We start from the raw sequence: 26,660 nt of genomic DNA, 5'->3' as shown, positions 1-26,660 counted from the left end.
TTCTGATTTTAGAAACTGCATTAAAGAAGGGGTGCACCGGTCCTGGAGATACTGCAATACCAGGTCAATGCGTGGAGTGGACAGAGCAAGCTCTTTTTCCATCTCCCTGTTCTAAAAATCCATTTAATATATGGTCCCCAGATAGGGTACGTATCAGATATTAAACTGATAAGAACAGATACTACACTTGATCTTAGCCAAAAGGCCGAGAAGCGATAACCAGAATTGGTTTCCGACTACGGTGCCACCCAAGGATTCTGAAAAGTCCATTTGTGGAGATGGCCACCTGGACTCCCGTTAAGAAGACATGCTGTCAACCTCTAGATCCCTCACATGCCTGCACTTTTCGGCTTGCTGCTGCTGCAATCCACGCGTTTTAGATCTGCATAACTCCACCTCTTTTAGCACAGTACCCTCAACCCCCGGCTGTTCCCACCCGCCTCAACACCGTTGGAAGGGAGGAGAACCAATTAAGGCGGGGGGGGGGGGGGGTGGAACGAGCAGCTGTCTACCCTTAGCAGGAGGGTTGCTGATTAATTACCTCTCCTGTTGCTGCTGCTGGCTGTCCAGCAGCAGACTGAAGGTGGCTGCTGCTGTGCGCAGGTATATAAAGGCTCAGAGCCTATTATGACACGCGCAGCCAGCGTTCCATTGCCACATTCCGTCTACTGCAGGCGGGATACCTGGCTGGCTGAATGTCACTGAGAAGCTCACAGAGACCGCCATAAACAACAGTTTAAAAGAATGCCACAGACTAATCAACCAAACTTTTTGGGTTGGTTTCTCTTTTATAGTCTGCAGGCATTAAATGAAAGAAGTCAGTGTTCCAGCAGAGGGAGACAACGTTTCAGAAAAGGCATTGTAGCAAACCAAAAAAGAAATTTTAAGCGCAGCAGAGTAACCAGCTCACATACCTGTTAGCTCAGGTGAGTTTAAAAGGCTGCTGTTGATAACAAGGGCATTTGCTAAATAGATGGTGTGTGTGCAACAATATACTGAAAGGTCAATTATATTGTGCAGCTTATCTCACCACCTGTAGTTATTTAGGTGAAAGCTCCAAAATGCTTGCCTAATATGTCTGTTTATCCAAAAGGAAGTATAGAGGGAGAGCTAGATAGATAGCATTGCATTACATTACATGGCAATGCAATGCACAGTTGCTGAAGTTGAACCAAAATGAGCTTGTCATCTGGCTTCTGCAACTTTTAACATGAAAAATCCAATGAGGAGAAGAAAAGCAAAGCCAAAGAGTCCATCCCAAAATCCAACAAACAAGCAAAATGAACAAAAAGCATTGAATTCAATTCTTTCTGATTTTAGAAACTGCATTAAAGAAGGGGTGCACCGGTCCTGGAGATACTGCAATACCAGGTCAATGCGTGGAGTGGACAGAGCAAGCTCTTTTTCCATCTCCCTGTTCTAAAAATCCATTTAATATATGGTCCCCAGATAGGGGACGTATCAGATATTAAACTGATAAGAACAGATACTACACTTGATCTTAGCCAAAAGGCCGAGAAGCGATAACCAGAATTGGTTTCCGACTACGGTGCCACCCAAGGATTCTGAAAAGTCCATTTGTGGAGATGGCCACCTGGACTCCCGTTAAGAAGACATGCTGTCAACCTCTAGATCCCTCACATGCCTGCACTTTTCGGCTTGCTGCTGCTGCAATCCACGCGTTTTAGATCTGCATAACTCCACCTCTTTTAGCACAGTACCCTCAACCCCCGGCTGTTCCCACCCACCTCAACACCGTTGGAAGGGAGGAGAACCAATTAAGGCGGGGGGGGGGTGGAACGAGCAGCTGTCTACCCTTAGCAGGAGGGTTGCTGATTAATTACCTCTCCTGCTGCTGCTGCTGCTGGCTGTCCAGCAGCAGACTGAAGGTGGCTGCTGCTGTGCGCAGGTATATAAAGGCTCAGAGCCTATTATGACACGCGCAGCCAGCGTTCCATTGCCACATTCCGTCTACTGCAGGCGGGATACCTGGATGGCTGAATGTCACTGAGAAGCTCACAGAGACCGCCATAAGCAACAGTTTAAAAGAATGCCACAGACTAATCAACCAAACTTTTTGGGTTGGTTTCTCTTTTATAGTCTGCAGGCATTAAATGAAAGAAGTCAGTGTTCCAGCAGAGGGAGACAACGTTTCAGAAAAGGCATTGTAGCAAACCAAAAAAGAAATTTTAAGCGCAGCAGAGTAACCAGCTCACATACCTGTTAGCTCAGGTGAGTTTAAAAGGCTGCTGTTGATAACAAGGGCATTTGCTAAATAGATGGTGTGTGTGCAACAATATACTGAAAGGTCAATTATATTGTGCAGCTTATCTCACCACCTGTAGTTATTTAAGTGAAAGCTCCAAAATGCTTGCCTAATATGTCTGTTTATCCAAAAGGAAGTATAGAGGGAGAGCTAGATAGATAGCATTGCATTACATTACATTACATGGCAATGCAATGCACAGTTGCTGAAGTTGAACCAAAATGAGCTTGTCATCTGACTTCTGCAACTTTTAACATGAAAAATCCAATGAGGAGAAGAAAAGCAAAGCCAAAGAGTCCATCCCAAAATCCGACAAACAAGCAAAATGAACAAAAAGCATTGAATTCAATTCTTTCTGATTTTAGAAACTGCATTAAAGAAGGGGTGCACCGGTCCTGGAGATACTGCAATACCAGGTCAATGCGTGGAGTGGACAGAGCAAGCTCTTTTTCCATCTCCCTGTTCTAAAAATCCATTTAATATATGGTCCCCAGATAGGGGACGTATCAGATATTAAACTGATAAGAACAGATACTACACTTGATCTTAGCCAAAAGGCCGAGAAGCGATAACCAGAATTGGTTTCCGACTACGGTGCCACCCAAGGATTCTGAAAAGTCCATTTGTGGAGATGGCCACCTGGACTCCCGTTAAGAAGACATGCTGTCAACCTCTAGATCCCTCACATGCCTGCACTTTTCGGCTTGCTGCTGCTGCAATCCACGCGTTTTAGATCTGCATAACTCCACCTCTTTTAGCACAGTACCCTCAACCCCCGGCTGTTCCCACCCGCCTCAACACCGTTGGAAGGGAGAAGAACCAGTTAAGGCGGGGGGGGGGTGGAACGAGCAGCTGTCTACCCTTAGCAGGAGGGTTGCTGATTAATTACCTCTCCTGCTGCTGCTGCTGCTGGCTGTCCAGCAGCAGACTGAAGGTGGCTGCTGCTGTGCGCAGGTATATAAAGGCTCAGAGCCTATTATGACACGCGCAGCCAGCGTTCCATTGCCACATTCCGTCTACTGCAGGCGGGATACCTGGATGGCTGAATGTCACTGAGAAGCTCACAGAGACCGCCATAAGCAACAGTTTAAAAGAATGCCACAGACTAATCAACCAAACTTTTTGGGTTGGTTTCTCTTTTATAGTCTGCAGGCATTAAATGAAAGAAGTCAGTGTTCCAGCAGAGGGAGACAACGTTTCAGAAAAGGCATTGTAGCAAACCAAAAAAGAAATTTTAAGCGCAGCAGAGTAACCAGCTCACATACCTGTTAGCTCAGGTGAGTTTAAAAGGCTGCTGTTGATAACAAGGGCATTTGCTAAATAGATGGTGTGTGTGCAACAATATACTGAAAGGTCAATTATATTGTGCAGCTTATCTCACCACCTGTAGTTATTTAGGTGAAAGCTCCAAAATGCTTGCCTAATATGTCTGTTTATCCAAAAGGAAGTATAGAGGGAGAGCTAGATAGATAGCATTGCATTACATTACATTACATGGCAATGCAATGCACAGTTGCTGAAGTTGAACCAAAATGAGCTTGTCATCTGGCTTCTGCAACTTTTAACATGAAAAATCCAATGAGGAGAAGAAAAGCAAAGCCAAAGAGTCCATCCCAAAATCCGACAAACAAGCAAAATGAACAAAAAGCATTGAATTCAATTCTTTCTGATTTTAGAAACTGCATTAAAGAAGGGGTGCACCGGTCCTGGAGATACTGCAATACCAGGTCAATGCGTGGAGTGGACAGAGCAAGCTCTTTTTCCATCTCCCTGTTCTAAAAATCCATTTAATATATGGTCCCCAGATAGGGGACGTATCAGATATTAAACTGATAAGAACAGATACTACACTTGATCTTAGCCAAAAGGCCGAGAAGCGATAACCAGAATTGGTTTCCGACTACGGTGCCACCCAAGGATTCTGAAAAGTCCATTTGTGGAGATGGCCACCTGGACTCCCGTTAAGAAGACATGCTGTCAACCTCTAGATCCCTCACATGCCTGCACTTTTCGGCTTGCTGCTGCTGCAATCCACGCGTTTTAGATCTGCATAACTCCACCTCTTTTAGCACAGTACCCTCAACCCCCGGCTGTTCCCACCCGCCTCAACACCGTTGGAAGGGAGGAGAACCAATTAAGGCGGGGGGGGGGGGTGGAACGAGCAGCTGTCTACCCTTAGCAGGAGGGTTGCTGATTAATTACCTCTCCTGCTGCTGCTGCTGCTGGCTGTCCAGCAGCAGACTGAAGGTGGCTGCTGCTGTGCGCAGGTATATAAAGGCTCAGAGCCTATTATGACACGCGCAGCCAGCGTTCCATTGCCACATTCCGTCTACTGCAGGCGGGATACCTGGATGGCTGAATGTCACTGAGAAGCTCACAGAGACCGCCATAAGCAACAGTTTAAAAGAATGCCACAGACTAATCAACCAAACTTTTTGGGTTGGTTTCTCTTTTATAGTCTGCAGGCATTAAATGAAAGAAGTCAGTGTTCCAGCAGAGGGAGACAACGTTTCAGAAAAGGCATTGTAGCAAACCAAAAAAGAAATTTTAAGCGCAGCAGAGTAACCAGCTCACATACCTGTTAGCTCAGGTGAGTTTAAAAGGCTGCTGTTGATAACAAGGGCATTTGCTAAATAGATGGTGTGTGTGCAACAATATACTGAAAGGTCAATTATATTGTGCAGCTTATCTCACCACCTGTAGTTATTTAGGTGAAAGCTCCAAAATGCTTGCCTAATATGTCTGTTTATCCAAAAGGAAGTATAGAGGGAGAGCTAGATAGATAGCATTGCATTACATTACATTACATGGCAATGCAATGCACAGTTGCTGAAGTTGAACCAAAATGAGCTTGTCATCTGGCTTCTGCAACTTTTAACATGAAAAATCCAATGAGGAGAAGAAAAGCAAAGCCAAAGAGTCCATCCCAAAATCCGACAAACAAGCAAAATGAACAAAAAGCATTGAATTCAATTCTTTCTGATTTTAGAAACTGCATTAAAGAAGGGGTGCACCGGTCCTGGAGATACTGCAATACCAGGTCAATGCGTGGAGTGGACAGAGCAAGCTCTTTTTCCATCTCCCTGTTCTAAAAATCCATTTAATATATGGTCCCCAGATAGGGGACGTATCAGATATTAAACTGATAAGAACAGATACTACACTTGATCTTAGCCAAAAGGCCGAGAAGCGATAACCAGAATTGGTTTCCGACTACGGTGCCACCCAAGGATTCTGAAAAGTCCATTTGTGGAGATGGCCACCTGGACTCCCGTTAAGAAGACATGCTGTCAACCTCTAGATCCCTCACATGCCTGCACTTTTCGGCTTGCTGCTGCTGCAATCCACGCGTTTTAGATCTGCATAACTCCACCTCTTTTAGCACAGTACCCTCAACCCCCGGCTGTTCCCACCCGCCTCAACACCGTTGGAAGGGAGGAGAACCAATTAAGGCGGGGGGGGGGGGTGGAACGAGCAGCTGTCTACCCTTAGCAGGAGGGTTGCTGATTAATTACCTCTCCTGCTGCTGCTGCTGCTGGCTGTCCAGCAGCAGACTGAAGGTGGCTGCTGCTGTGCGCAGGTATATAAAGGCTCAGAGCCTATTATGACACGCGCAGCCAGCGTTCCATTGCCACATTCCGTCTACTGCAGGCGGGATACCTGGATGGCTGAATGTCACTGAGAAGCTCACAGAGACCGCCATAAGCAACAGTTTAAAAGAATGCCACAGACTAATCAACCAAACTTTTTGGGTTGGTTTCTCTTTTATAGTCTGCAGGCATTAAATGAAAGAAGTCAGTGTTCCAGCAGAGGGAGACAACGTTTCAGAAAAGGCATTGTAGCAAACCAAAAAAGAAATTTTAAGCGCAGCAGAGTAACCAGCTCACATACCTGTTAGCTCAGGTGAGTTTAAAAGGCTGCTGTTGATAACAAGGGCATTTGCTAAATAGATGGTGTGTGTGCAACAATATACTGAAAGGTCAATTATATTGTGCAGCTTATCTCACCACCTGTAGTTATTTAGGTGAAAGCTCCAAAATGCTTGCCTAATATGTCTGTTTATCCAAAAGGAAGTATAGAGGGAGAGCTAGATAGATAGCATTGCATTACATTACATTACATGGCAATGCAATGCACAGTTGCTGAAGTTGAACCAAAATGAGCTTGTCATCTGGCTTCTGCAACTTTTAACATGAAAAATCCAATGAGGAGAAGAAAAGCAAAGCCAAAGAGTCCATCCCAAAATCCGACAAACAAGCAAAATGAACAAAAAGCATTGAATTCAATTCTTTCTGATTTTAGAAACTGCATTAAAGAAGGGGTGCACCGGTCCTGGAGATACTGCAATACCAGGTCAATGCGTGGAGTGGACAGAGCAAGCTCTTTTTCCATCTCCCTGTTCTAAAAATCCATTTAATATATGGTCCCCAGATAGGGGACGTATCAGATATTAAACTGATAAGAACAGATACTACACTTGATCTTAGCCAAAAGGCCGAGAAGCGATAACCAGAATTGGTTTCCGACTACGGTGCCACCCAAGGATTCTGAAAAGTCCATTTGTGGAGATGGCCACCTGGACTCCCGTTAAGAAGACATGCTGTCAACCTCTAGATCCCTCACATGCCTGCACTTTTCGGCTTGCTGCTGCTGCAATCCACGCGTTTTAGATCTGCATAACTCCACCTCTTTTAGCACAGTACCCTCAACCCCCGGCTGTTCCCACCCGCCTCAACACCGTTGGAAGGGAGGAGAACCAGTTAAGGCGGGGGGGGGGTGGAACGAGCAGCTGTCTACCCTTAGCAGGAGGGTTGCTGATTAATTACCTCTCCTGCTGCTGCTGCTGCTGGCTGTCCAGCAGCAGACTGAAGGTGGCTGCTGCTGTGCGCAGGTATATAAAGGCTCAGAGCCTATTATGACACGCGCAGCCAGCGTTCCATTGCCACATTCCGTCTACTGCAGGCGGGATACCTGGATGGCTGAATGTCACTGAGAAGCTCACAGAGACCGCCATAAGCAACAGTTTAAAAGAATGCCACAGACTAATCAACCAAACTTTTTGGGTTGGTTTCTCTTTTATAGTCTGCAGGCATTAAATGAAAGAAGTCAGTGTTCCAGCAGAGGGAGACAACGTTTCAGAAAAGGCATTGTAGCAAACCAAAAAAGAAATTTTAAGCGCAGCAGAGTAACCAGCTCACATACCTGTTAGCTCAGGTGAGTTTAAAAGGCTGCTGTTGATAACAAGGGCATTTGCTAAATAGATGGTGTGTGTGCAACAATATACTGAAAGGTCAATTATATTGTGCAGCTTATCTCACCACCTGTAGTTATTTAGGTGAAAGCTCCAAAATGCTTGCCTAATATGTCTGTTTATCCAAAAGGAAGTATAGAGGGAGAGCTAGATAGATAGCATTGCATTACATTACATTACATGGCAATGCAATGCACAGTTGCTGAAGTTGAACCAAAATGAGCTTGTCATCTGGCTTCTGCAACTTTTAACATGAAAAATCCAATGAGGAGAAGAAAAGCAAAGCCAAAGAGTCCATCCCAAAATCCGACAAACAAGCAAAATGAACAAAAAGCATTGAATTCAATTCTTTCTGATTTTAGAAACTGCATTAAAGAAGGGGTGCACCGGTCCTGGAGATACTGCAATACCAGGTCAATGCGTGGAGTGGACAGAGCAAGCTCTTTTTCCATCTCCCTGTTCTAAAAATCCATTTAATATATGGTCCCCAGATAGGGGACGTATCAGATATTAAACTGATAAGAACAGATACTACACTTGATCTTAGCCAAAAGGCCGAGAAGCGATAACCAGAATTGGTGTCCGACTACGGTGCCACCCAAGGATTCTGAAAAGTCCATTTGTGGAGATGGCCACCTGGACTCCCGTTAAGAAGACATGCTGTCAACCTCTAGATCCCTCACATGCCTGCACTTTTCGGCTTGCTGCTGCTGCAATCCACGCGTTTTAGATCTGCATAACTCCACCTCTTTTAGCACAGTACCCTCAACCCCCGGCTGTTCCCACCCGCCTCAACACCGTTGGAAGGGAGGAGAACCAATTAAGGCGGGGGGGGGGGGGTGGAACGAGCAGCTGTCTACCCTTAGCAGGAGGGTTGCTGATTAATTACCTCTCCTGCTGCTGCTGCTGGCTGTCCAGCAGCAGACTGAAGGTGACTGCTGCTGTGCGCAGGTATATAAAGGCTCAGAGCCTATTATGACACGCGCAGCCAGCGTTCCATTGCCGCATTCCGTCTACTGCAGGCGGGATACCTGGATGGCTGAATGTCACTGAGAAGCTCACAGAGACCGCCATAAGCAACAGTTTAAAAGAATGCCACAGACTAATCAACCAAACTTTTTGGGTTGGTTTCTCTTTTATAGTCTGCAGGCATTAAATGAAAGAAGTCAGTGTTCCAGCAGAGGGAGACAACGTTTCAGAAAAGGCATTGTAGCAAACCAAAAAAGAAATTTTAAGCGCAGCAGAGTAACCAGCTCACATACCTGTTAGCTCAGGTGAGTTTAAAAGGCTGCTGTTGATAACAAGGGCATTTGCTAAATAGATGGTGTGTGTGCAACAATATACTGAAAGGTCAATTATATTGTGCAGCTTATCTCACCACCTGTAGTTATTTAGGTGAAAGCTCCAAAATGCTTGCCTAATATGTCTGTTTATCCAAAAGGAAGTATAGAGGGAGAGCTAGATAGATAGCATTGCATTACATTACATTACATGGCAATGCAATGCACAGTTGCTGAAGTTGAACCAAAATGAGCTTGTCATCTGGCTTCTGCAACTTTTAACATGAAAAATCCAATGAGGAGAAGAAAAGCAAAGCCAAAGAGTCCATCCCAAAATCCGACAAACAAGCAAAATGAACAAAAAGCATTGAATTCAATTCTTTCTGATTTTAGCATCTGCATTAAAGAAGGGGTGCACCGGTCCTGGAGATACTGCAATACCAGGTCAATGCGTGGAGTGGACAGAGCAAGCTCTTTTTCCATCTCCCTGTTCTAAAAATCCATTTAATATATGGTCCCCAGATAGGGGACGTATCAGATATTAAACTGATAAGAACAGATACTACACTTGATCTTAGCCAAAAGGCCGAGAAGCGATAACCAGAATTGGTTTCCGACTACGGTGCCACCCAAGGATTCTGAAAAGTCCATTTGTGGAGATGGCCACCTGGACTCCCGTTAAGAAGACATGCTGTCAACCTCTAGATCCCTCACATGCCTGCACTTTTCGGCTTGCTGCTGCTGCAATCCACGCGTTTTAGATCTGCATAACTCCACCTCTTTTAGCACAGTACCCTCAACCCCCGGCTGTTCCCACCCGCCTCAACACCGTTGGAAGGGAGGAGAACCAATTAAGGCGGGGGGGGGGTGGAACGAGCAGCTGTCTACCCTTAGCAGGAGGGTTGCTGATTAATTACCTCTCCTGCTGCTGCTGCTGCTGGCTGTCCAGCAGCAGACTGAAGGTGGCTGCTGCTGTGCGCAGGTATATAAAGGCTCAGAGCCTATTATGACACGCGCAGCCAGCGTTCCATTGCCACATTCCGTCTACTGCAGGCGGGATACCTGGATGGCTGAATGTCACTGAGAAGCTCACAGAGACCGCCATAAGCAACAGTTTAAAAGAATGCCACAGACTAATCAACCAAACTTTTTGGGTTGGTTTCTCTTTTATAGTCTGCAGGCATTAAATGAAAGAAGTCAGTGTTCCAGCAGAGGGAGACAACGTTTCAGAAAAGGCATTGTAGCAAACCAAAAAAGAAATTTTAAGCGCAGCAGAGTAACCAGCTCACATACCTGTTAGCTCAGGTGAGTTTAAAAGGCTGCTGTTGATAACAAGGGCATTTGCTAAATAGATGGTGTGTGTGCAACAATATACTGAAAGGTCAATTATATTGTGCAGCTTATCTCACCACCTGTAGTTATTTAGGTGAAAGCTCCAAAATGCTTGCCTAATATGTCTGTTTATCCAAAAGGAAGTATAGAGGGAGAGCTAGATAGATAGCATTGCATTACATTACATTACATGGCAATGCAATGCACAGTTGCTGAAGTTGAACCAAAATGAGCTTGTCATCTGGCTTCTGCAACTTTTAACATGAAAAATCCAATGAGGAGAAGAAAAGCAAAGCCAAAGAGTCCATCCCAAAATCCGACAAACAAGCAAAATGAACAAAAAGCATTGAATTCAATTCTTTCTGATTTTAGAAACTGCATTAAAGAAGGGGTGCACCGGTCCTGGAGATACTGCAATACCAGGTCAATGCGTGGAGTGGACAGAGCAAGCTCTTTTTCCATCTCCCTGTTCTAAAAATCCATTTAATATATGGTCCCCAGATAGGGGACGTATCAGATATTAAACTGATAAGAACAGATACTACACTTGATCTTAGCCAAAAGGCCGAGAAGCGATAACCAGAATTGGTTTCCGACTACGGTGCCACCCAAGGATTCTGAAAAGTCCATTTGTGGAGATGGCCACCTGGACTCCCGTTAAGAAGACATGCTGTCAACCTCTAGATCCCTCACATGCCTGCACTTTTCGGCTTGCTGCTGCTGCAATCCACGCGTTTTAGATCTGCATAACTCCACCTCTTTTAGCACAGTACCCTCAACCCCCGGCTGTTCCCACCCGCCTCAACACCGTTGGAAGGGAGGAGAACCAATTAAGGCGGGGGGGGGGGGGTGGAACGAGCAGCTGTCTACCCTTAGCAGGAGGGTTGCTGATTAATTACCTCTCCTGCTGCTGCTGCTGCTGGCTGTCCAGCAGCAGACTGAAGGTGGCTGCTGCTGTGCGCAGGTATATAAAGGCTCAGAGCCTATTATGACACGCGCAGCCAGCGTTCCATTGCCACATTCCGTCTACTGCAGGCGGGATACCTGGATGGCTGAATGTCACTGAGAAGCTCACAGAGACTGCCATAAGCAACAGTTTAAAAGAATGCCACAGACTAATCAACCAAACTTTTTGGGTTGGTTTCTCTTTTATAGTCTGCAGGCATTAAATGAAAGAAGTCAGTGTTCCAGCAGAGGGAGACAACGTTTCAGAAAAGGCATTGTAGCAAACCAAAAAAGAAATTTTAAGCGCAGCAGAGTAACCAGCTCACATACCTGTTAGCTCAGGTGAGTTTAAAAGGCTGCTGTTGATAACAAGGGCATTTGCTAAATAGATGGTGTGTGTGCAACAATATACTGAAAGGTCAATTATATTGTGCAGCTTATCTCACCACCTGTAGTTATTTAGGTGAAAGCTCCAAAATGCTTGCCTAATATGTCTGTTTATCCAAAAGGAAGTATAGAGGGAGAGCTAGATAGATAGCATTGCATTACATTACATTACATGGCAATGCAATGCACAGTTGCTGAAGTTGAACCAAAATGAGCTTGTCATCTGGCTTCTGCAACTTTTAACATGAAAAATCCAATGAGGAGAAGAAAAGCAAAGCCAAAGAGTCCATCCCAAAATCCGACAAACAAGCAAAATGAACAAAAAGCATTGAATTCAATTCTTTCTGATTTTAGAAACTGCATTAAAGAAGGGGTGCACCGGTCCTGGAGATACTGCAATACCAGGTCAATGCGTGGAGTGGACAGAGCAAGCTCTTTTTCCATCTCCCTGTTCTAAAAATCCATTTAATATATGGTCCCCAGATAGGGGACGTATCAGATATTAAACTGATAAGAACAGATACTACACTTGATCTTAGCCAAAAGGCCGAGAAGCGATAACCAGAATTGGTTTCCGACTACGGTGCCACCCAAGGATTCTGAAAAGTCCATTTGTGGAGATGGCCACCTGGACTCCCGTTAAGAAGACATGCTGTCAACCTCTAGATCCCTCACATGCCTGCACTTTTCGGCTTGCTGCTGCTGCAATCCACGCGTTTTAGATCTGCATAACTCCACCTCTTTTAGCACAGTACCCTCAACCCCCGGCTGTTCCCACCCGCCTCAACACCGTTGGAAGGGAGGAGAACCAATTAAGGCGGGTGGGGCGTGGAACGAGCAGCTGTCTACCCTTAGCAGGAGGGTTGCTGATTAATTACCTCTCCTGCTGCTGCTGCTGCTGGCTGTCCAGCAGCAGACTGAAGGTGGCTGCTGCTGTGCGCAGGTATATAAAGGCTCAGAGCCTATTATGACACGCGCAGCCAGCGTTCCATTGCCACATTCTGTCTACTGCAGGCGGGATACCTGGATGGCTGAATGTCACTGAGAAGCTCACAGAGACCGCCATAAGCAACAGTTTAAAAGAATGCCACAGACTAATCAACCAAACTTTTTGGGTTGGTTTCTCTTTTATAGTCTGCAGGCATTAAATGAAAGAAGTCAGTGTTCCAGCAGAGGGAGACAACGTTTCAGAAAAGGCATTGTAGCAAACCAAAAAAGAAATTTTAAGCGCAGCAGAGTAACCAGCTCACATACCTGTTAGCTCAGGTGAGTTTAAAAGGCTGCTGTTGATAACAAGGGCATTTGCTAAATAGATGGTGTGTGTGCAACAATATACTGAAAGGTCAATTATATTGTGCAGCTTATCTCACCACCTGTAGTTATTTAGGTGAAAGCTCCAAAATGCTTGCCTAATATGTCTGTTTATCCAAAAGGAAGTATAGAGGGAGAGCTAGATAGATAGCATTGCATTACATTACATTACATGGCAATGCAATGCACAGTTGCTGAAGTTGAACCAAAATGAGCTTGTCATCTAGCTTCTGCAACTTTTAACATGAAAAATCCAATGAGGAGAAGAAAAGCAAAGCCAAAGAGTCCATCCCAAAATCCGACAAACAAGCAAAATGAACAAAAAGCATTGAATTCAATTCTTTCTGATTTTAGAAACTGCATTAAAGAAGGGGTGCACCGGTCCTGGAGATACTGCAATACCAGGTCAATGCGTGGAGTGGACAGAGCAAGCTCTTTTTCCATCTCCCTGTTCTAAAAATCCATTTAATATATGGTCCCCAGATAGGGGACGTATCAGATATTAAACTGATAAGAACAGATACTACACTTGATCTTAGCCAAAAGGCCGAGAAGCGATAACCAGAATTGGTTTCCGACTACGGTGCCACCCAAGGATTCTGAAAAGTCCATTTGTGGAGATGGCCACCTGGACTCCCGTTAAGAAGACATGCTGTCAACCTCTAGATCCCTCACATGCCTGCACTTTTCGGATTGCTGCTGCTGCAATCCACGCGTTTTAGATCTGCATAACTCCACCTCTTTTAGCACAGTACCCTCAACCCCCGGCTGTTCCCACCCGCCTCAACACCGTTGGAAGGGAGGAGAACCAATTAAGGCGGGGGGGGGGGGGGGTGGAACGAGCAGCTGTCTACCCTTAGCAGGAGGGTTGCTGATTAATTACCTCTCCTGCTGCTGCTGCTGCTGGCTGTCCAGCAGCAGACTGAAGGTGGCTGCTGCTGTGCGCAGGTATATAAAGGCTCAGAGCCTATTATGACACGCGCAGCCAGCGTTCCATTGCCACATTCCGTCTACTGCAGGCGGGATACCTGGATGGCTGAATGTCACTGAGAAGCTCACAGAGACCGCCATAAGCAACAGTTTAAAAGAATGACACAGACTAATCAACCAAACTTTTTGGGTTGGTTTCTCTTTTATAGTCTGCAGGCATTAAATGAAAGAAGTCAGTGTTCCAGCAGAGGGAGACAACGTTTCAGAAAAGGCATTGTAGCAAACCAAAAAAGAAATTTTAAGCGCAGCAGAGTAACCAGCTCACATACCTGTTAGCTCAGGTGAGTTTAAAAGGCTGCTGTTGATAACAAGGGCATTTGCTAAATAGATGGTGTGTGTGCAACAATATACTGAAAGGTCAATTATATTGTGCAGCTTATCTCACCACCTGTAGTTATTTAGGTGAAAGCTCCAAAATGCTTGCCTAATATGTCTGTTTATCCAAAAGGAAGTATAGAGGGAGAGCTAGATAGATAGCATTGCATTACATTACATTACATGGCAATGCAATGCACAGTTGCTGCAGTTGAACCAAAATGAGCTTGTCATCTGGCTTCTGCAACTTTTAACATGAAAAATCCAATGAGGAGAAGAAAAGCAAAGCCAAAGAGTCCATCCCAAAATCCGACAAACAAGCAAAATGAACAAAAAGCATTGAATTCAATTCTTTCTGATTTTAGAAACTGCATTAAAGAAGGGGTGCACCGGTCCTGGAGATACTGCAATACCAGGTCAATGCGTGGAGTGGACAGAGCAAGCTCTTTTTCCATCTCCCTGTTCTAAAAATCCATTTAATATATGGTCCCCAGATAGGGGACGTATCAGATATTAAACTGATAAGAACAGATACTACACTTGATCTTAGCCAAAAGGCCGAGAAGCGATAACCAGAATTGGTTTCCGACTACGGTGCCACCCAAGGATTCTGAAAAGTCCATTTGTGGAGATGGCCACCTGGACTCCCGTTAAGAAGACATGCTGTCAACCTCTAGATCCCTCACTTGCCTGCACTTTTCGGCTTGCTGCTGCTGCAATCCACGCGTTTTAGATCTGCATAACTCCACCTCTTTTAGCACAGTACCCTCAACCCCCGGCTGTTCCCACCTGCCTCAACACCGTTGGAAGGGAGGAGAACCAATTAAGGCGGGGGGGGGGTGGAACGAGCAGCTGTCTACCCTTAGCAGGAGGGTTGCTGATTAATTACCTCTCCTGCTGCTGCTGCTGCTGGCTGTCCAGCAGCAGACTGAAGGTGGCTGCTGCTGTGCGCAGGTATATAAAGGCTCAGAGCCTATTATGACACGCGCAGCCAGCGTTCCATTGCCACATTCCGTCTACTGCAGGCGGGATACCTGGATGGCTGAATGTCACTGAGAAGCTCACAGAGACCGCCATAAGCAACAGTTTAAAAGAATGCCACAGACTAATCAACCAAACTTTTTGGGTTGGTTTCTCTTTTATAGTCTGCAGGCATTAAATGAAAGAAGTCAGTGTTCCAGCAGAGGGAGACAACGTTTCAGAAAAGGCATTGTAGCAAACCAAAAAAGAAATTTTAAGCGCAGCAGAGTAACCAGCTCACATACCTGTTAGCTCAGGTGAGTTTAAAAGGCTGCTGTTGATAACAAGGGCATTTGCTAAATAGATGGTGTGTGTGCAACAATATACTGAAAGGTCAATTATATTGTGCAGCTTATCTCACCACCTGTAGTTATTTAGGTGAAAGCTCCAAAATGCTTGCCTAATATGTCTGTTTATCCAAAAGGAAGTATAGAGGGAGAGCTAGATAGATAGCATTGCATTACATTACATTACATGGCAATGCAATGCACAGTTGCTGAAGTTGAACCAAAATGAGCTTGTCATCTGGCTTCTGCAACTTTTAACATGAAAAATCCAATGAGGAGAAGAAAAGCAAAGCCAAAGAGTCCATCCCAAAATCCGACAAACAAGCAAAATGAACAAAAAGCATTGAATTCAATTCTTTCTGATTTTAGAAACTGCATTAAAGAAGGGGTGCACCGGTCCTGGAGATACTGCAATACCAGGTCAATGCGTGGAGTGGACAGAGCAAGCTCTTTTTCCATCTCCCTGTTCTAAAAATCCATTTAATATATGGTCCCCAGATAGGGGACGTATCAGATATTAAACTGATAAGAACAGATACTACACTTGATCTTAGCCAAAAGGCCGAGAAGCGATAACCAGAATTGGTTTCCGACTACGGTGCCACCCAAGGATTCTGAAAAGTCCATTTGTGGAGATGGCCACCTGGACTCCCGTTAAGAAGACATGCTGTCAACCTCTAGATCCCTCACATGCCTGCACTTTTCGGCTTGCTGCTGCTGCAATCCACGCGTTTTAGATCTGCATAACTCCACATCTTTTAGCACAGTACCCTCAACCCCCGGCTGTTCCCACCCGCCACAACACCGTTGGAAGGGAGGAGAACCAATTAAGGCGGGGGGGGGGGTGGAACGAGCAGCTGTCTACCCTTAGCAGGAGGGTTGCTGATTAATTACCTCTCCTGCTGCTGCTGCTGCTGGCTGTCCAGCAGCAGACTGAAGGTGGCTGCTGCTGTGCGCAGGTATATAAAGGCTCAGAGCCTATTATGACACGCGCAGCCAGCGTTCCATTGCCACATTCCGTCTACTGCAGGCGGGATACCTGGATGGCTGAATGTCACTGAGAAGCTCACAGAGACCGCCATAAGCAACAGTTTAAAAGAATGCCACAGACTAATCAACCAAACTTTTTGGGTTGGTTTCTCTTTTATAGTCTGCAGGCATTAAATGAAAGAAGTCAGTGTTCCAGCAGAGGGAGACAACGTTTCAGAAAAGGCATTGTAGCAAACCAAAAAAGAAATTTTAAGCGCAGCAGAGTAACCAGCTCACATACCTGTTAGCTCAGGTGAGTTTAAAAGGCTGCTGTTGATAACAAGGGCATTTGCTAAATAGATGGTGTGTGTGCAACAATATACTGAAAGGTCAATTATATTGTGCAGCTTATCTCACCACCTGTAGTTATTTAGGTGAAAGCTCCAAAATGCTTGCCTAATATGTCTGTTTATCCAAAAGGAAGTATAGAGGGAGAGCTAGATAGATAGCATTGCATTACATTACATTACATGGAAATGCAATGCACAGTTGCTGAAGTTGAACCAAAATGAGCTTGTCATCTGGCTTCTGCAACTTTTAACATGAAAAATCCAATGAGGAGAAGAAAAGCAAAGCCAAAGAGTCCATCCCAAAATCCGACAAACAAGCAAAATGAACAAAAAGCATTGAATTCAATTCTTTCTGATTTTAGAAACTGCATTAAAGAAGGGGTGCACCGGTCCTGGAGATACTGCAATACCAGGTCAATGCGTGGAGTGGACAGAGCAAGCTCTTTTTCCATCTCCCTGTTCTAAAAATCCATTTAATATATGGTCCCCAGATAGGGGACGTATCAGATATTAAACTGATAAGAACAGATACTACACTTGATCTTAGCCAAAAGGCCGAGAAGCGATAACCAGAATTGGTTTCCGACTACGGTGCCACCCAAGGATTCTGAAAAGTCCATTTGTGGAGATGGCCACCTGGACTCCCGTTAAGAAGACATGCTGTCAACCTCTAGATCCCTCACATGCCTGCACTTTTCGGCTTGCTGCTGCTGCAATCCACGCGTTTTAGATCTGCATAACTCCACCTCTTTTAGCACAGTACCCTCAACCCCCGGCTGTTCCCACCCGCCTCAACACCGTTGGAAGGGAGGAGAACCAATTAAGGCGGGGGGGGGGGGGTGGAACGAGCAGCTGTCTACCCTTAGCAGGAGGGTTGCTGATTAATTACCTCTCCTGCTGCTGCTGCTGCTGGCTGTCCAGCAGCAGACTGAAGGTGGCTGCTGCTGTGCGCAGGTATATAAAGGCTCAGAGCCTATTATGACACGTGCAGCCAGCGTTCCATTGCCACATTCCGTCTACTGCAGGCGGGATACCTGGATGGCTGAATGTCACTGAGAAGCTCACAGAGACCGCCATAAGCAACAGTTTAAAAGAATGCCACAGACTAATCAACCAAACTTTTTGGGTTGGTTTCTCTTTTATAGTCTGCAGGCATTAAATGAAAGAAGTCAGTGTTCCAGCAGAGGGAGACAACGTTTCAGAAAAGGCATTGTAGCAAACCAAAAAAGAAATTTTAAGCGCAGCAGAGTAACCAGCTCACATACCTGTTAGCTCAGGTGAGTTTAAAAGGCTGCTGTTGATAACAAGGGCATTTGCTAAATAGATGGTGTGTGTGCAACAATATACTGAAAGGTCAATTATATTGTGCAGCTTATCTCACCACCTGTAGTTATTTAGGTGAAAGCTCCAAAATGCTTGCCTAATATGTCTGTTTATCCAAAAGGAAGTATAGAGGGAGAGCTAGATAGATAGCATTGCATTACATTACATTACATGGCAATGCAATGCACAGTTGCTGAAGTTGAACCAAAATGAGCTTGTCATCTGGCTTCTGCAACTTTTAACATGAAAAATCCAATGAGGAGAAGAAAAGCAAAGCCAAAGAGTCCATCCCAAAATCCGACAAACAAGCAAAATGAACAAAAAGCATTGAATTCAATTCTTTCTGATTTTAGAAACTGCATTAAAGAAGGGGTGCACCGGTCCTGGAGATACTGCAATACCAGGTCAATGCGTGGAGTGGACAGAGCAAGCTCTTTTTCCATCTCCCTGTTCTAAAAATCCATTTAATATATGGTCCCCAGATAGGGGACGTATCAGATATTAAACTGATAAGAACAGATACTACACTTGATCTTAGCCAAAAGGCCGAGAAGCGATAACCAGAATTGGTTTCCGACTACGGTGCCACCCAAGGATTCTGAAAAGTCCATTTGTGGAGATGGCTACCTGGACTCCCGTTAAGAAGACATGCTGTCAACCTCTAGATCCCTCACATGCCTGCACTTTTCGGCTTGCTGCTGCTGCAATCCACGCGTTTTAGATCTGCATAACTCCACCTCTTTTAGCACAGTACCCTCAACCCCCGGCTGTTCCCACCCGCCTCAACACCGTTGGAAGGGAGGAGAACCAATTAAGGCGGGGGGGGCGGTGGAACGAGCAGCTGTCTACCCTTAGCAGGAGGGTTGCTGATTAATTACCTCTCCTGCTGCTGCTGCTGCTGGCTGTCCAGCAGCAGACTGAAGGTGGCTGCTGCTGTGCGCAGGTATATAAAGGCTCAGAGCCTATTATGACACGTGCAGCCAGCGTTCCATTGCCACATTCCGTCTACTGCAGGCGGGATACCTGGATGGCTGAATGTCACTGAGAAGCTCACAGAGACCGCCATAAGCAACAGTTTAAAAGAATGCCACAGACTAATCAACCAAACTTTTTGGGTTGGTTTCTCTTTTATAGTCTGCAGGCATTAAATGAAAGAAGTCAGTGTTCCAGCAGAGGGAGACAACGTTTCAGAAAAGGCATTGTAGCAAACCAAAAAAGAAATTTTAAGCGCAGCAGAGTAACCAGCTCACATACCTGTTAGCTCAGGTGAGTTTAAAAGGCTGCTGTTGATAACAAGGGCATTTGCTAAATAGATGGTGTGTGTGCAACAATATACTGAAAGGTCAATTATATTGTGCAGCTTATCTCACCACCTGTAGTTATTTAGGTGAAAGCTCCAAAATGCTTGCCTAATATGTCTGTTTATCCAAAAGGAAGTATAGAGGGAGAGCTAGATAGATAGCATTGCATTACATTACATTACATGGCAATGCAATGCACAGTTGCTGAAGTTGAACCAAAATGAGCTTGTCATCTGGCTTCTGCAACTTTTAACATGAAAAATCCAATGAGGAGAAGAAAAGCAAAGCCAAAGAGTCCATCCCAAAATCCGACAAACAAGCAAAATGAACAAAAAGCATTGAATTCAATTCTTTCTGATTTTAGAAACTGCATTAAAGAAGGGGTGCACCGGTCCTGGAGATACTGCAATACCAGGTCAATGCGTGGAGTGGACAGAGCAAGCTCTTTTTCCATCTCCCTGTTCTAAAAATCCATTTAATATATGGTCCCCAGATAGGGGACGTATCAGATATTAAACTGATAAGAACAGATACTACACTTGATCTTAGCCAAAAGGCCGAGAAGCGATAACCAGAATTGGTTTCCGACTACGGTGCCACCCAAGGATTCTGAAAAGTCCATTTGTGGAGATGGCCACCTGGACTCCCGTTAAGAAGACATGCTGTCAACCTCTAGATCCCTCACATGCCTGCACTTTTCGGCTTGCTGCTGCTGCAATCCACGCGTTTTAGATCTGCATAACTCCACCTCTTTTAGCACAGTACCCTCAACCCCCGGCTGTTCCCACCCGCCTCAACACCGTTGGAAGGGAGGAGAACCAATTAAGGCGGGGGGGGGGGGTGGAACGAGCAGCTGTCTACCCTTAGCAGGAGGGTTGCTGATTAATTACCTCTCCTGCTGCTGCTGCTGCTGGCTGTCCAGCAGCAGACTGAAGGTGGCTGCTGCTGTGCGCAGGTATATAAAGGCTCAGAGCCTATTATGACACGCGCAGCCAGCGTTCCATTGCCACATTCCGTCTACTGCAGGCGGGATACCTGGATGGCTGAATGTCACTGAGAAGCTCACAGAGACCGCCATAAGCAACAGTTTAAAAGAATGCCACAGACTAATCAACCAAACTTTTTGGGTTGGTTTCTCTTTTATAGTCTGCAGGCATTAAATGAAAGAAGTCAGTGTTCCAGCAGAGGGAGACAACGTTTCAGAAAAGGCATTGTAGCAAACCAAAAAAGAAATTTTAAGCGCAGCAGAGTAACCAGCTCACATACCTGTTAGCTCAGGTGAGTTTAAAAGGCTGCTGTTGATAACAAGGGCATTTGCTAAATAGATGGTGTGTGTGCAACAATATACTGAAAGGTCAATTATATTGTGCAGCTTATCTCACCACCTGTAGTTATTTAGGTGAAAGCTCCAAAATGCTTGCCTAATATGTCTGTTTATCCAAAAGGAAGTATAGAGGGAGAGCTAGATAGATAGCATTGCATTACATTACATTACATGGCAATGCAATGCACAGTTGCTGAAGTTGAACCAAAATGAGCTTGTCATCTGGCTTCTGCAACTTTTAACATGAAAAATCCAATGAGGAGAAGAAAAGCAAAGCCAAAGAGTCCATCCCAAAATCCGACAAACAAGCAAAATGAACAAAAAGCATTGAATTCAATTCTTTCTGATTTTAGAAACTGCATTAAAGAAGGGGTGCACCGGTCCTGGAGATACTGCAATACCAGGTCAATGCGTGGAGTGGACAGAGCAAGCTCTTTTTCCATCTCCCTGTTCTAAAAATCCATTTAATATATGGTCCCCAGATAGGGGACGTATCAGATATTAAACTGATAAGAACAGATACTACACTTGATCTTAGCCAAAAGGCCGAGAAGCGATAACCAGAATTGGTTTCCGACTACGGTGCCACCCAAGGATTCTGAAAAGTCCATTTGTGGAGATGGCCACCTGGACTCCCGTTAAGAAGACATGCTGTCAACCTCTAGATCCCTCACATGCCTGCACTTTTCGGCTTGCTGCTGCTGCAATCCACGCGTTTTAGATCTGCATAACTCCACCTCTTTTAGCACAGTACCCTCAACCCCCGGCTGTTCCCACCCGCCTCAACACCGTTGGAAGGGAGGAGAACCAATTAAGGCGGGGGGGGCGGTGGAACGAGCAGCTGTCTACCCTTAGCAGGAGGGTTGCTGATTAATTACCTCTCCTGCTGCTGCTGCTGGCTGTCCAGCAGCAGACTGAAGGTGGCTGCTGCTGTGCGCAGATATATAAAGGCTCAGAGCCTATTATGACACGCGCAGCCAGCGTTCCATTGCCACATTCCGTCTACTGCAGGCGGGATACCTGGATGGCTGAATGTCACTGAGAAGCTCACAGAGACCGCCATAAGCAACAGTTTAAAAGAATGCCACAGACTAATCAACCAAACTTTTTGGGTTGGTTTCTCTTTTATAGTCTGCAGGCATTAAATGAAAGAAGTCAGTGTTCCAGCAGAGGGAGACAACGTTTCAGAAAAGGCATTGTAGCAAACCAAAAAAGAAATTTTAAGCGCAGCAGAGTAACCAGCTCACATACCTGTTAGCTCAGGTGAGTTTAAAAGGCTGCTGTTGATAACAAGGGCATTTGCTAAATAGATGGTGTGTGTGCAACAATATACTGAAAGGTCAATTATATTGTGCAGCTTATCTCACCACCTGTAGTTATTTAGGTGAAAGCTCCAAAATGCTTGCCTAATATGTCTGTTTATCCAAAAGGAAGTATAGAGGGAGAGCTAGATAGATAGCATTGCATTACATTACATTACATGGCAATGCAATGCACAGTTGCTGAAGTTGAACCAAAATGAGCTTGTCATCTGGCTTCTGCAACTTTTAACATGAAAAATCCAATGAGGAGAAGAAAAGCAAAGCCAAAGAGTCCATCCCAAAATCCGACAAACAAGCAAAATGAACAAAAAGCATTGAATTCAATTCTTTCTGATTTTAGAAACTGCATTAAAGAAGGGGTGCACCGGTCCTGGAGATACTGCAATACCAGGTCAATGCGTGGAGTGGACAGAGCAAGCTCTTTTTCCATCTCCCTGTTCTAAAAATCCATTTAAAATATGGTCCCCAGATAGGGGACGTATCAGATATTAAACTGATAAGAACAGATACTACACTTGATCTTAGCCAAAAGGCCGAGAAGCGATAACCAGAATTGGTTTCCGACTACGGTGCCACCCAAGGATTCTGAAAAGTCCATTTGTGGAGATGGCCACCTGGACTCCCGTTAAGAAGACATGCTGTCAACCTCTAGATCCCTCACATGCCTGCACTTTTCGGCTTGCTGCTGCTGCAATCCACGCGTTTTAGATCTGCATAACTCCACCTCTTTTAGCACAGTACCCTCAACCCCCGGCTGTTCCCACCCGCCTCAACACCGTTGGAAGGGAGGAGAACCAATTAAGGCGGGGGGGGGGTGGAACGAGCAGCTGTCTACCCTTAGCAGGAGGGTTGCTGATTAATTACCTCTCCTGCTGCTGCTGCTGCTGGCTGTCCAGCAGCAGACTGAAGGTTGCTGCTGCTGTGCGCAGGTATATAAAGGCTCAGAGCCTATTATGACACGCGCAGCCAGCGTTCCATTGCCACATTCCGTCTACTGCAGGCGGGATACCTGGATGGCTGAATGTCACTGAGAAGCTCACAGAGACCGCCATAAGCAACAGTTTAAAAGAATGCCACAGACTAATCAACCAAACTTTTTGGGTTGGTTTCTCTTTTATAGTCTGCAGGCATTAAATGAAAGAAGTCAGTGTTCCAGCAGAGGGAGACAACGTTTCAGAAAAGGCATTGTAGCAAACCAAAAAAGAAATTTTAAGCGCAGCAGAGTAACCAGCTCACATACCTGTTAGCTCAGGTGAGTTTAAAAGGCTGCTGTTGATAACAAGGGCATTTGCTAAATAGATGGTGTGTGTGCAACAATATACTGAAAGGTCAATTATATTGTGCAGCTTATCTCACCACCTGTAGTTATTTAGGTGAAAGCTCCAAAATGCTTGCCTAATATGTCTGTTTATCCAAAAGGAAGTATAGAGGGAGAGCTAGATAGATAGCATTGCATTACATTACATTACATGGCAATGCAATGCACAGTTGCTGAAGTTGAACCAAAATGAGCTTGTCATCTGGCTTCTGCAACTTTTAACATGAAAAATCCAATGAGGAGAAGAAAAGCAAAGCCAAAGAGTCCATCCCAAAATCCGACAAACAAGCAAAATGAACAAAAAGCATTGAATTCAATTCTTTCTGATTTTAGAAACTGCATTAAAGAAGGGGTGCACCGGTCCTGGAGATACTGCAATACCAGGTCAATGCGTGGAGTGGACAGAGCAAGCTCTTTTTCCATCTCCCTGTTCTAAAAATCCATTTAATATATGGTCCCCAGATAGGGGACGTATCAGATATTAAACTGATAAGAACAGATACTACACTTGATCTTAGCCAAAAGGCCGAGAAGCGATAACCAGAATTGGTTTCCGACTACGGTGCCACCCAAGGATTCTGAAAAGTCCATTTGTGGAGATGGCCTCCTGGACTCCCGTTAAGAAGACATGCTGTCAACCTCTAGATCCCTCACATGCCTGCACTTTTCGGCTTGCTGCTGCTGCAATCCACGCATTTTAGATCTGCATAACTCCACCTCTTTTAGCACAGTACCCTCAACCCCCGGCTGTTCCCACCCGCCTCAACACCGTTGGAAGGGAGGAGAACCAATTAAGGCGGGGGGGGGGTGGAACGAGCAGCTGTCTACCCTTAGCAGGAGGGTTGCTGATTAATTACCTCTCCTGCTGCTGCTGCTGCTGGCTGTCCAGCAGCAGACTGAAGGTGGCTGCTGCTGTGCGCAGTTATATAAAGGCTCAGAGCCTATTATGACACGCGCAGCCAGCGTTCCATTGCCACATTCCGTCTACTGCAGGCGGGATACCTGGATGGCTGAATGTCACTGAGAAGCTCACAGAGACCGCCATAAGCAACAGTTTAAAAGAATGCCACAGACTAATCAACCAAACTTTTTGGGTTGGTTTCTCTTTTATAGTCTGCAGGCATTAAATGAAAGAAGTCAGTGTTCCAGCAGAGGGAGACAACGTTTCAGAAAAGGCATTGTAGCAAACCAAAAAAGAAATTTTAAGCGCAGCAGAGTAACCAGCTCACATACCTGTTAGCTCAGGTGAGTTTAAAAGGCTGCTGTTGATAACAAGGGCATTTGCTAAATAGATGGTGTGTGTGCAACAATATACTGAAAGGTCAATTATATTGTGCAGCTTATCTCACCACCTGTAGTTATTTAGGTGAAAGCTCCAAAATGCTTGCCTAATATGTCTGTTTATCCAAAAGGAAGTATAGAGGGAGAGCTAGATAGATAGCATTGCATTACATTACATTACATGGCAATGCAATGCACAGTTGCTGAAGTTGAACCAAAATGAGCTTGTCATCTGGCTTCTGCAACTTTTAACATGAAAAATCCAATGAGGAGAAGAAAAGCAAAGCCAAAGAGTCCATCCCAAAATCCGACAAACAAGCAAAATGAACAAAAAGCATTGAATTCAATTCTTTCTGATTTTAGAAACTGCATTAAAGAAGGGGTGCACCGGTCCTGGAGATACTGCAATACCAGGTCAATGCGTGGAGTGGACAGAGCAAGCTCTTTTTCCATCTCCCTGTTCTAAAAATCCATTTAATATATGGTCCCCAGATAGGGGACGTATCAGATATTAAACTGATAAGAACAGATACTACACTTGATCTTAGCCAAAAGGCCGAGAAGCGATAACCAGAATTGGTTTCCGACTACGGTGCCACCCAAGGATTCTGAAAAGTCCATTTGTGGAGATGGCCACCTGGACTCCCGTTAAGAAGACATGCTGTCAACCTCTAGATCCCTCACATGCCTGCACTTTTCGGCTTGCTGCTGCTGCAATCCACGCGTTTTAGATCTGCATAACTCCACCTCTTTTAGCACAGTACCCTCAACCCCCGGCTGTTCCCACCCGCCTCAACACCGTTGGAAGGGAGGAGAACCAATTAAGGCGGGGGGGGCGGTGGAACGAGCAGCTGTCTACCCTTAGCAGGAGGGTTGCTGATTAATTACCTCTCCTGCTGCTGCTGCTGGCTGTCCAGCAGCAGACTGAAGGTGGCTGCTGCTGTGCGCAGGTATATAAAGGCTCAGAGCCTATTATGACACGCGCAGCCAGCGTTCCATTGCCACATTCCGTCTACTGCAGGCGGGATACCTGGATGGCTGAATGTCACTGAGAAGCTCACAGAGACCGCCATAAGCAACAGTTTAAAAGAATGCCACAGACTAATCAACCAAACTTTTTGGGTTGGTTTCTCTTTTATAGTCTGCAGGCATTAAATGAAAGAAGTCAGTGTTCCAGCAGAGGGAGACAACGTTTCAGAAAAGGCATTGTAGCAAACCAAAAAAGAAATTTTAAGCGCAGCAGAGTAACCAGCTCACATACCTGTTAGCTCAGGTGAGTTTAAAAGGCTGCTGTTGATAACAAGGGCATTTGCTAAATAGATCGTGTGTGTGCAACAATATACTGAAAGGTCAATTATATTGTGCAGCTTATCTCACCACCTGTAGTTATTTAGGTGAAAGCTCCAAAATGCTTGCCTAATATGTCTGTTTATCCAAAAGGAAGTATAGAGGGAGAGCTAGATAGATAGCATTGCATTACATTACATTACATGGCAATGCAATGCACAGTTGCTGAAGTTGAACCAAAATGAGCTTGTCATCAGGCTTCTGCAACTTTTAACATGAAAAATCCAATGAGGAGAAGAAAAGCAAAGCCAAAGAGTCCATCCCAAAATCCGACAAACAAGCCAAATGAACAAAAAGCATTGAATTCAATTCTTTCTGATTTTAGAAACTGCATTAAAGAAGGGGTGCACCGGTCCTGGAGATACTGCAATACCAGGTCAATGCGTGGAGTGGACAGAGCAAGCTCTTTTTCCATCTCCCTGTTCTAAAAATCCATTTAATATATGGTCCCCAGATAGGGGACGTATCAGATATTAAACTTATAAGAACAGATACTACACTTGATCTTAGCCAAAAGGCCGAGAAGCGATAACCAGAATTGGTTTCCGACTACGGTGCCACCCAAGGATTCTGAAAAGTCCATTTGTGGAGATGGCCACCTGGACTCCCGTTAAGAAGACATGCTGTCAACCTCTAGATCCCTCACATGTCTGCACTTTTCGGCTTGCTGCTGCTGCAATCCACGCGTTTTAGATCTGCATAACTCCACCTCTTTTAGCACAGTACCCTCAACCCCCGGCT

The 26,660-nt window shown here is 45.2% G+C and overlaps 21 non-coding genes across 21 annotated transcripts; all 21 read right to left on the bottom strand.

The window, feature by feature from the left end:
• Positions 1 to 26: 26 nt before the first annotated feature.
• On the bottom strand, positions 27 to 217 carry LOC141200616 (U2 spliceosomal RNA). Its single transcript, XR_012272332.1, has one exon. It is a non-coding gene; the product is annotated as a U2 spliceosomal RNA (small nuclear RNA).
• A 1,117-nt stretch (positions 218 to 1,334) lies between these two features.
• LOC141201206 (U2 spliceosomal RNA) lies at positions 1,335 to 1,525 on the bottom strand. The gene has a single exon (XR_012272775.1). It is a non-coding gene; the product is annotated as a U2 spliceosomal RNA (small nuclear RNA).
• Positions 1,526 to 2,645: 1,120 nt separating this feature from the next.
• LOC141201205 (U2 spliceosomal RNA) lies at positions 2,646 to 2,836 on the bottom strand. The gene has a single exon (XR_012272774.1). It is a non-coding gene; the product is annotated as a U2 spliceosomal RNA (small nuclear RNA).
• Positions 2,837 to 3,956: 1,120 nt separating this feature from the next.
• LOC141201204 (U2 spliceosomal RNA) lies at positions 3,957 to 4,147 on the bottom strand. Its single transcript, XR_012272773.1, has one exon. It is a non-coding gene; the product is annotated as a U2 spliceosomal RNA (small nuclear RNA).
• Positions 4,148 to 5,269: 1,122 nt separating this feature from the next.
• On the bottom strand, positions 5,270 to 5,460 carry LOC141201203 (U2 spliceosomal RNA). The gene has a single exon (XR_012272772.1). It is a non-coding gene; the product is annotated as a U2 spliceosomal RNA (small nuclear RNA).
• Positions 5,461 to 6,582: 1,122 nt separating this feature from the next.
• On the bottom strand, positions 6,583 to 6,773 carry LOC141201202 (U2 spliceosomal RNA). Its single transcript, XR_012272771.1, has one exon. It is a non-coding gene; the product is annotated as a U2 spliceosomal RNA (small nuclear RNA).
• Positions 6,774 to 7,893: 1,120 nt separating this feature from the next.
• LOC141201200 (U2 spliceosomal RNA) lies at positions 7,894 to 8,084 on the bottom strand. Its single transcript, XR_012272769.1, has one exon. It is a non-coding gene; the product is annotated as a U2 spliceosomal RNA (small nuclear RNA).
• Positions 8,085 to 9,204: 1,120 nt separating this feature from the next.
• Positions 9,205 to 9,395, bottom strand: LOC141201199 (U2 spliceosomal RNA). The gene has a single exon (XR_012272768.1). It is a non-coding gene; the product is annotated as a U2 spliceosomal RNA (small nuclear RNA).
• A 1,120-nt stretch (positions 9,396 to 10,515) lies between these two features.
• On the bottom strand, positions 10,516 to 10,706 carry LOC141201198 (U2 spliceosomal RNA). The gene has a single exon (XR_012272767.1). It is a non-coding gene; the product is annotated as a U2 spliceosomal RNA (small nuclear RNA).
• Positions 10,707 to 11,829: 1,123 nt separating this feature from the next.
• LOC141201197 (U2 spliceosomal RNA) lies at positions 11,830 to 12,020 on the bottom strand. The gene has a single exon (XR_012272766.1). It is a non-coding gene; the product is annotated as a U2 spliceosomal RNA (small nuclear RNA).
• A 1,120-nt stretch (positions 12,021 to 13,140) lies between these two features.
• LOC141201196 (U2 spliceosomal RNA) lies at positions 13,141 to 13,331 on the bottom strand. Its single transcript, XR_012272765.1, has one exon. It is a non-coding gene; the product is annotated as a U2 spliceosomal RNA (small nuclear RNA).
• Positions 13,332 to 14,456: 1,125 nt separating this feature from the next.
• On the bottom strand, positions 14,457 to 14,647 carry LOC141201194 (U2 spliceosomal RNA). The gene has a single exon (XR_012272763.1). It is a non-coding gene; the product is annotated as a U2 spliceosomal RNA (small nuclear RNA).
• Positions 14,648 to 15,767: 1,120 nt separating this feature from the next.
• On the bottom strand, positions 15,768 to 15,958 carry LOC141201193 (U2 spliceosomal RNA). Its single transcript, XR_012272762.1, has one exon. It is a non-coding gene; the product is annotated as a U2 spliceosomal RNA (small nuclear RNA).
• Positions 15,959 to 17,079: 1,121 nt separating this feature from the next.
• LOC141201192 (U2 spliceosomal RNA) lies at positions 17,080 to 17,270 on the bottom strand. Its single transcript, XR_012272761.1, has one exon. It is a non-coding gene; the product is annotated as a U2 spliceosomal RNA (small nuclear RNA).
• Positions 17,271 to 18,393: 1,123 nt separating this feature from the next.
• On the bottom strand, positions 18,394 to 18,584 carry LOC141201191 (U2 spliceosomal RNA). The gene has a single exon (XR_012272760.1). It is a non-coding gene; the product is annotated as a U2 spliceosomal RNA (small nuclear RNA).
• Positions 18,585 to 19,705: 1,121 nt separating this feature from the next.
• Positions 19,706 to 19,896, bottom strand: LOC141201190 (U2 spliceosomal RNA). The gene has a single exon (XR_012272759.1). It is a non-coding gene; the product is annotated as a U2 spliceosomal RNA (small nuclear RNA).
• A 1,122-nt stretch (positions 19,897 to 21,018) lies between these two features.
• LOC141201188 (U2 spliceosomal RNA) lies at positions 21,019 to 21,209 on the bottom strand. Its single transcript, XR_012272757.1, has one exon. It is a non-coding gene; the product is annotated as a U2 spliceosomal RNA (small nuclear RNA).
• A 1,118-nt stretch (positions 21,210 to 22,327) lies between these two features.
• LOC141200245 (U2 spliceosomal RNA) lies at positions 22,328 to 22,518 on the bottom strand. Its single transcript, XR_012271970.1, has one exon. It is a non-coding gene; the product is annotated as a U2 spliceosomal RNA (small nuclear RNA).
• A 1,120-nt stretch (positions 22,519 to 23,638) lies between these two features.
• LOC141201187 (U2 spliceosomal RNA) lies at positions 23,639 to 23,829 on the bottom strand. The gene has a single exon (XR_012272756.1). It is a non-coding gene; the product is annotated as a U2 spliceosomal RNA (small nuclear RNA).
• Positions 23,830 to 24,949: 1,120 nt separating this feature from the next.
• Positions 24,950 to 25,140, bottom strand: LOC141201186 (U2 spliceosomal RNA). The gene has a single exon (XR_012272755.1). It is a non-coding gene; the product is annotated as a U2 spliceosomal RNA (small nuclear RNA).
• A 1,118-nt stretch (positions 25,141 to 26,258) lies between these two features.
• LOC141200720 (U2 spliceosomal RNA) lies at positions 26,259 to 26,449 on the bottom strand. The gene has a single exon (XR_012272432.1). It is a non-coding gene; the product is annotated as a U2 spliceosomal RNA (small nuclear RNA).
• Between the last annotated feature and the right edge of the window lie 211 nt (positions 26,450 to 26,660).

This window comes from Phyllobates terribilis, unplaced genomic scaffold (genome assembly GCF_046119375.1).
Source record: "Phyllobates terribilis strain yellow unplaced genomic scaffold, ASM4611937v1 Scaffold_108__1_contigs__length_5656254, whole genome shotgun sequence".
Classification (NCBI taxonomy): Eukaryota; Metazoa; Chordata; class Amphibia; order Anura; family Dendrobatidae; genus Phyllobates; species Phyllobates terribilis.
Note: the sequence above shows the minus strand (reverse complement) of the source record. Positions and strands in the feature narration are given on the sequence as shown.